General features: G+C 33.2%; 1 long non-coding RNA gene across 1 annotated transcript; it reads left to right on the top strand.

Annotated features, from left to right (window-relative positions):
* The first annotated feature begins 6,420 nt into the window (after positions 1–6,420).
* On the top strand, positions 6,421–7,262 carry LOC116089323. Its single transcript, XR_004118278.1, has 2 exons — positions 6,421–6,475; positions 6,739–7,262. It is a non-coding gene; the product is annotated as an uncharacterized LOC116089323 (long non-coding RNA).
* Positions 7,263–8,794: the final 1,532 nt, after the last annotated feature.

The raw sequence follows: 8,794 nt of genomic DNA, 5'->3' as shown, positions 1-8,794 counted from the left end.
AATAGGATGTGAAGTAAGACTTTGGTTGCCTGCTTAAGTATAAGAGAAACAGTAGATGCACAGACATCACAGGTGACAGAATGAGAGTGACCTACAGGACAATATGACTTGGGGAACCCTCTGCTTGTTATTTCCTGACTATATGGAAATACTTCAGATTGGTTTTGTTCTTTTTTAAAACACATTACATTTTTATTTTATTTTATTTTATTTTATGTTCCTTGGTGCTTTGTCTACATGTGTTTGTTTACCCCATGCATGTTTGCTATCCATGGGGTCAAGGACTGGCATCTGACTCCACGCAATTGGAGTTCAAGAGAGTTGTGAGGCATCATGTGAGTGATGGGAATCAAACCTATGTTTTCTGTAAGAGCAACCAGAGCTCTTAAACACCAAGCTATCTCTCTAGTCCCTGACTAATCCTTGATATACTTAATTGTCCATTTCTGTATCTCTAAAATGTATTATTTTCAGCTTATCAGATCATCAAGTATTCAAGTATGTATTTTAAAATGATATCACAAATAATAATTTATGCAAAGTATCAAATCTTTAAATGAACATATTTAAAACAGGGCCTAAAGAGATGGCTCAGGAATTAAGAGTGCTTATCTGTTCACAGTACCCACATGGCAGTTCACAAGCACTTGTTATTCAGCTACAAGGAGGATCCGAAGCTCCTGGACCCCACTGATCCCTGCATTGATGTCTCCATACATAGAGACACATACATACAGAATATAAAAACTTAAAAATATAAACATCTTTTTATTTACATTTATGGTGAAGTTTAAAATAATAAAAAGTTAAATATATATTAATAAGTGTGAAGCTTAAGTGTCAAGAGCACTAGACTATTGAATAATTGGACTGATTGGCTTGTAGGTAACTCTAAAGAAAATTAAAACTCAGAAGTTGAGTTCAAAGAATAGAGGCCATTCAAGCTGGTGTCACATAATAGCAAGCAGTCAAGTATGTAAAACATAAATGTAAGAGCTGCTTCAAAAGAGATTTAAAATAAATCACTATTACCCTTTGCCATTTATTTCATCTGAAGAGTGAGGTCTTTTTAAAGGTATAACAGAGCATGATCACTGACTTATAACATTTTTAAGTAGTCACAAACATAAAAATGAATAGTATACAGGGAAACACATGAAAAGATGACAAGCAAATGAAAGCTAGTGAAATGGAAAACATTATGAAAAGTTTCGCTTTGAAAAATAAACAAGGAAAAATTAAATTTCTATAAATATTCATGTGTAGAAGAGTCACATGTACTAGCAAATTTATTTTAACAACACTAAAGGAAATCTGGGTGTAATTAGAACACACATAAACTATAAAGATCTTTTTGCAATTTCACTATGTTAGATTGCTGGGACACTATGCAGTGCTACTTGCCACCTTTTGATAGTAGCCAAAGTAGTATATATGAAGTAGTATATATGAAGTAGTATATATGAAGAAGTATATAAATAAACAATATAACCCAGTAAACTTAATGTAAATTAATTTATTTCTAAAGAACAGATAAAATATGTATTTTATCTATTAACACTAGAGTTGAGAATATGTACATTTCTAACAATAGAAATGTTATCATCTTTCAAGGAAAGAACAATCACCAATATTACCATCACCATCACCAACGCTACCGTCACTATCACCAACGCTACCATCACCATCACCGACACCATCACCACCACTACCATCACCATCACCAACACTACCATCACTATCACCAACACTACCATGACCACCCCCAACACTACCATCACCATCACCACTACCATCACTATCACCAACACTACCATGACCATCACCAACACTACCATCACCATCCCCAACACTACCATCACCATCACCATCACTGACATCACCATCACCACCACTACCATCGACATCACCAACACTACCATGACCATCACCAACACTACCATGACCATCCCCAACACTACCATGACCATCACCAACACTACCATGACCATCACCAACACTACCATGACCATCACCAACACTACCATCACCAGCACCAATACTACCATCACCATCACCAACACTACCATGACCATCACCAACACTACCATCACCATCCCCAACACTACCATGACCATCACCAACATTACCATGACCATCACCAACACTACCATCACCATCACCACTACCATCACCAGCACCAATACTATCATCACCATCACCAACACTACCATCACCATCACCAACACTACCATCACCATCACCAACACTACCATGACCATTACCAACACTACCATCCCTATCACCATCACCAACACTACCATCATCACTATATTCACCACCACTATTACCAGCATGCCGATAATCACCATCATCATTGTTACCAACACCACCATAACCATCACCTTCAACTTCATCCCTAGAGTTAGAATGTAGAGAATATACAACAAAAAATAAATAGAGGAACCCTTAATGCAGTGTGAGAACAATACAGACTACCATAGAATATCATGGTGATTGTTAATTACAGACACTTCAGAGTCTTTTGGGCAAACTTTTTGAATATTTAAATTTCATTCAAAGACATTTCTCTAGAGAAGAGAAAGAAATCTAAAAAGAATTGGCTAAATGTTTCTAAATTTTAATAACAATAATAATAACCAAATGTTTGAAAAATGAAAGTATATAATTTATCTAAACCACAGAGATAGACTGAAGAAATATAGGTGCTTAAGTTCTTCAGGTACACATTGAACTTAAGAAAGAATCACACTTTTATTATTATATCACAATCGATGAACCTAGATATGGCAACAAATTCCTGGAGAGATATTTAATTTAGATTGATGCAAAAAATATAGGTGAAAGAGTTTTAAAAATAAGATAAATTTCATAAAGTATCTTTTCTTCTTTACTTGTTTTCTTTGAATTTACCACTAAAGGGTATACACATACATGAAACACCTACGTACTGTGTGTTCATTTAAATTGTATACATGTTTAAATTCAGACAAAAAATAAATAACTTAGGCTGACCAATTGACATATGTAAAACATAGAATATGTGAAATTTTGTGGGTTTTTACTTAATTGGCTCATATATTATGAGAATAACATTTGAGTTTTCAGAGTTTATATTCTTGCATGTTGTTTTATATATATGTATATATATATATAATAACTAAAAGAAATTATTTTGTTATTTTAATCAAGTATTGTCTTAATATACATAAATCTAAATTTTAGAAAGTTTCAAAAGTTTATAAAAATCTGTAAATTTATTGGACTCTTCAGAATTAACACTAATCAGATGGCTGAAAACATTACTGGAAAAATAGTATATTGTTCCTCTAGCAATAGAATTATATTTAAACAAGAAAGGAAGGAAGTTTGAAGTATTTATTTATGTCCATTGATGCATTTGTCCTATAGCAACTATAGGACCATTAAATACCAATCATCGAAAAAGATACAAACCAATAGCTAAAAAAATTTCAATAGACTCACCCTTCAAAGAAAATGTGTTATTTTCATTGAGTCAACCAAGTATACCTTTCAAAAATCAAAGAAATTGAAATTTAGGATGATAAGACAATGAAAAATTTCAGTGGTACCAGGAAACAGATATTTGAAGGGCAAGAAACAATTAGAAAAGCTTATTCCCAATATACTTGTGCAAATTAAAATATGGAAACATAAGGTACAAAAAAACCCAGAGTTTTGGGATGCAAGTTTAATTAGTTTAAATATTATAATCACTCCTGACCATATATGGATTAAGAAGACATGAGAGGCACAACATGTTTTGTAGCAGTATGAGGTATTGTATTTGAAGGGAATTGGGCTTGAAGAGAGACCTCATAAACATCAGTCATTGACCCAAATAGAAGTGGTATTTTCTATAAAAAATTACATCCACAGAAACAGTAAGCACATGTTTAAAGTCTGTCATGAAAGCAAATAAGATCCTGTGAAGAGTGGACTCAGTTTGTTACTAAAAGTGAATATTTGGAACCATGGGATCCGAGCAGTTAGAGGGAAGAAACATCAACTACAGGCAGAGGGAGAAATCCAGATAATATGCGTTCCTTATTTATTCTTCAAACAGAATGAGTCCAGAGCTTGCATTGTCTAGTCAGAGATACCATGTCTTCAGTTCTATGTACTGGTGTGTTTCACCCTCACAGAGTCAGTCATTGAGTGTAGACTAAGGTCAATTCCCAGTGTTAACATAGTACTGTCTAATGACAGCATCCTTAGCAATGCAGAGAAAGTCTGGCTCCAGAAGGAGGTCGGATAGCTGAGTATCCCTGGACCCCAACCGACAACAAAAGTGGCAAAGGATACTTAATGTGAATTGCAACATTTGCAATCGGAAATAAATATTCTGAAGCCTTCCTTTTGGAAATATTTATAAGGAGAGCTGCAGGGTTGAAGTTTGCAGTGTGAGGAGGTGTAGCCAGGCCAAAAAGTTTAGTACAGAACTATTTAATTTGGCTCAATTTTTATTTATTTAAAAGCTAAAATTTCCAAAGACTTTGAAGTTAGCATGGGGTGAACACTGGCAACTTCATGGTAAATGCCAGCGGACTTGATTCTAAGTGTCCATAGTCAGCTCATTCTAATAAACAAATGGACCTGGTTTGTAATAAATGGACTAAGAGCCTGACAACGTAAAGCAAAGAAATGAATGTTTTTTACTGCAGAAACGCTAAATGTGTAACTATTTCGGAAGGAATTGACTGTCTTCCTTTTTAAAAAATAGCATACTGCATAATATACAAAATAAAAAATTATAAGTAACATGAAAATGCAGTAAATACAAAAGAGAAAAGTAACCTGTATTTTAAAACATATCAAAAGATAATGTTCCAGTTTTCAGGATGGCTTTTAAAAGTAAAGTTCACAGGGAGTTTCAATGTTGAACTTATTTATAAGATCACCTTCAGGAGCTCTAGGAAGAAAGTAACCATTCCTTGTTTTTCATAGTATTTCATCAGATTTGGCATGATACTGTATAATGACTTCATTTCTCTCACTGGCGAAAAAATGAGTTTGTTGTAGAGCAAGAATCTGCAGTAAATCTTATGAGGACTCAGCAGTGTGGCGTTTATTGCCATTTCTTCCGTTTGATTTAGCAGGTCTGCCCTTCAATATTTCTTTCCCCGAAATACTTGCCCAAGTCTGTTTTTCAAACAGTTTATACTGGTGGCGTATTTACAGCCTTGGGTAGTCTGTGGCGTATGTTACTGCGTCAGAATGGCCCCACTCTAGTATATTTAGAGCAACTTTTGGGCATCTTTGGTGAAACTCAATTATTTTAAGCTTCCGTATCTTCAGGATAGAGGAGCAGGGAAGCGTCGAGTGTTATTCCATGGGGGAAGTTTTCCTTTAAGTATTTGTTATATATTTTACTGTTTGTTTGAAAGGCAACGGTACCTGGGGATGGATTAGATAGAACCACTATAACTTAACTTGCTGAATATCGTGAAAGCTAACGAGAACTACATGCATTATAAAAGTAAAAGGCCCAATTCTTTTTCATTTGTCCCTTCTAGTCAGACATTTATCCTAAAGTAAAATTCAAGCTTTTCATGGTTAGTTAAGTTCTATTTGAGTAAACAGATTTTCTATGTCTTCTTTTTATTCTTTCAGGTGGGGGGGGGAGACTAAACATAAGGCTGTAGGAATACCAGGCAAGAGATCTGCCACTGAATGTCACCTCTAGCCTCTGGGAGACTTTTTCTTCACATTAAGTATAGCTTAGTTATGCATTTTTAAATATTTGTAACGAACAAATGTTTAACAGAAGACCACATTTAAGATAATTAAAACATTTACAAGGGATTATTTTACTTGATATTTACATGATTATCTTGTCCCTATATACTAATTACATTTATATAAATTATCATATATTACATTTATATATGTTGTATATATAAATGATATATAATATATATTTTATACTACTTAATTTGAAAAACACATAGGAAATAATATGAAGCCAGTAATTTGTGAGTCTCTTTTTTTGTGGGTTTTTTTGTTTGTTTTTGTTTTTGTTTTGTTTTTGACATGGGATGTACCATGTTTATTACGTGGAATTTGCTCTGCCCTTAACTGAACGTTGAAGAGTATTAAACCTTCCTTATAAGATATCAATACCTCAGTTCAGTTTATCAGTCTTGATCAAGATACTGCCTGCCATAAATCAGAAAAGGACCTTCCTAGGGTTAGCTCCTGAGCTAGCTAATAAAGTAAGAATAGGTTTGTCCCCTTTCAGAATCAAATTAAGTCTCAAAGGAAACTCATAGCAGTTTTCCCCAATTAAGGAGAAAGTGTCTTACCTAATTTCAAATAGTAGTGTCAAGTGGAAGCAGCAATATGTCACAATTAGAAACACAAGACATGCAAAGAATTCTGGCTCTGAATCCAAAGTCACACAATTTGACAAGGCTCTTAGTACTCCTTATCCATCACATGCTCAGAGCATCAGGTAAGTTCTCAGTGTATTACAATGCTCAGACTTCCCATTACAGTTTTTGACCATGTCCCAGCATTTCCCTTTTAAAATTTCAGTCTGTCAGATTCATGGGTAAAATGACTGGGCTTGGTGTATACAGGAGAAAGAGAAATACAATAGAATGATAATGATTCAAGCTTTGGGAGGGACACACAAATGAAAGGCAAGGCCTAGTCAGCAATCCCTTGAAAGTACAATAAGACACAATAAAAGTTGCATTTGATTTTATTTTTTAGGAGACAGAATAAAGGAGCTGGTAAATAAGAATGAGACAAAACAAAGAAGAAAAGTACAGCAACCAAAACCTTTTACAAAACAAAACCAGTACACTAAATAATGACGGATGGCCAAAGGTGAAATATCTGTATAGATCTAAGAATAGAAATAATACAGTAATTCTGATAAAATTGACATTTAGGAAAGCAAAATTAATCTTAAATTTGAAATGGAACAGAGAAAAAGAAAGAAGATTAAGAATCAGATGTTCTACTTTTCCAAGGATCATGTGACCAAAAACTAACAAAATGGCTTCTTAGAAATCCACAACAAAGACATGAAGATTATTCACCTTGGACTAAATGAAATGACTGTTTATTTAATATATTAATGTCCATCATTTAATGTACTATAAAATTTTGATTGTCTAAGACAACTATAGAGAAATAATATAAAATCCAGGTCTATTCTATTGAATGTGAATTTTAAACAACAAAATTCAAGAAAGTTTCTTAAGATGAAATTAAAATTTTCTACCATCCTACCAGAGTTGATTTCCTGAAATTGAGTAAAACTCAGAGTGATAATAATGAAGCTTTAAGTTTAATATGTAGGTTAATTTCTTGACATAGTTTATGTATTTTTTCATTAAAGTTGAAGAATGAGGGATAATGGAACTATGAAAAATTATGTTATTCAATTAAAATAATATTATTTTATATTTCAATTAAATATTTTTCTGTAGTAACTTTAAGTCACTTTCACTTAGTGAATTCTCAAAATTATTCTCAGAGTTACACTTAACTCTGTGGTTCATGCATATGTGTGTATATGTATACATAGAAATGTATTTATATACTTATATAAGTACATGTGATGAATATAACCTTATAAGTATAATGATGAATAATGAACTCATAGCTTGGCAAGTTAATAAAATGGTAAATATGCTTCTTAGGATATATCACTCACTACTTCGTGACTATAATAAAAAGCTTAAGGCAGGCCACCTTTAAAGAAAAGGGGACAAGTATAGGATTCAAAATTCAAGTAGTACAGCCATGTTTATATTTTATACATAATGATTAGAATTAATTCTAGAGTAGATGTTTATTCTGACTTTGTTTAGTCCTCCATTGATGAAATTTACTTACTACATAGTATAGCCTCTGAAGTCCTAAAATCTTTCTTTTCACATATACATACGTATATGTATATACATATACGTATGTGTATACATATATATTCATGTGTATATATGAATGACTGTGGTATGAGCATATGGCTCAGTGGGTGAAGTCAGATATCTCCAAGCATTGCAACTAGAGTTCAAGCCTCCAGATTAGCACAGGGAAAGGAGAAAATTATTCCACAAGGTATCTTCTGACCCACACAGGTCTTTGTAGCAGGCAAATGTATCCAAACAAATGCAGACACATAAATACATGTACATAATAAATACATGTAATAAAAGTGAAAGAGTACTGCTAAGTCAGGGTATTCAAAGTAACTTTGCATAATTATTAATTTTTAATGTTACATCTAAGCCTCATTTCTTCAGTTACTACTAAATAACTATGATACAAATACATATGTAATATTACAGATTTTCTCATATAAGGAATTCTACAGATCTTTTCAAGCTAAAGATATATGATTTACACGGAAGAAAAGATATGAACCAAAAAATATAGCGTCAGTTATCTATTCTAAATAATGAGGTATGGTCACAATCAAGGAACCATCAAACCCAGATAATGCCTCCTCCCTATTTAACCCCTGCTTAAGCTTTAATCCCTGGACACTGAGTTTATGTGTAAAATTGATTCCAGGCACACAAAATCAAGATGTGAAATAACATTTGGTACTGCAAGAATAGAATGTGATCTTAATGCAGTTTGATTTATCTTCTTTGAGAGAGTAAAAGAATCTTGAAAATAGAAACGCAGGGAAAATAAACGAGAGTTATATTTAGCATATCTAATTCATATAGATGATAGATACACTTGACTTCCCTTGATTTGATCCAAAAAAAGCGGTGCCACAGCCTGTAATTGCAGATTGCCATATTAATGT

Source organism: Mastomys coucha, unplaced genomic scaffold (assembly GCF_008632895.1).
Source record: "Mastomys coucha isolate ucsf_1 unplaced genomic scaffold, UCSF_Mcou_1 pScaffold14, whole genome shotgun sequence".
NCBI classification, from domain to species: Eukaryota; Metazoa; Chordata; class Mammalia; order Rodentia; family Muridae; genus Mastomys; species Mastomys coucha.
This window is presented reverse-complemented; position numbering and strand designations above follow the sequence as displayed.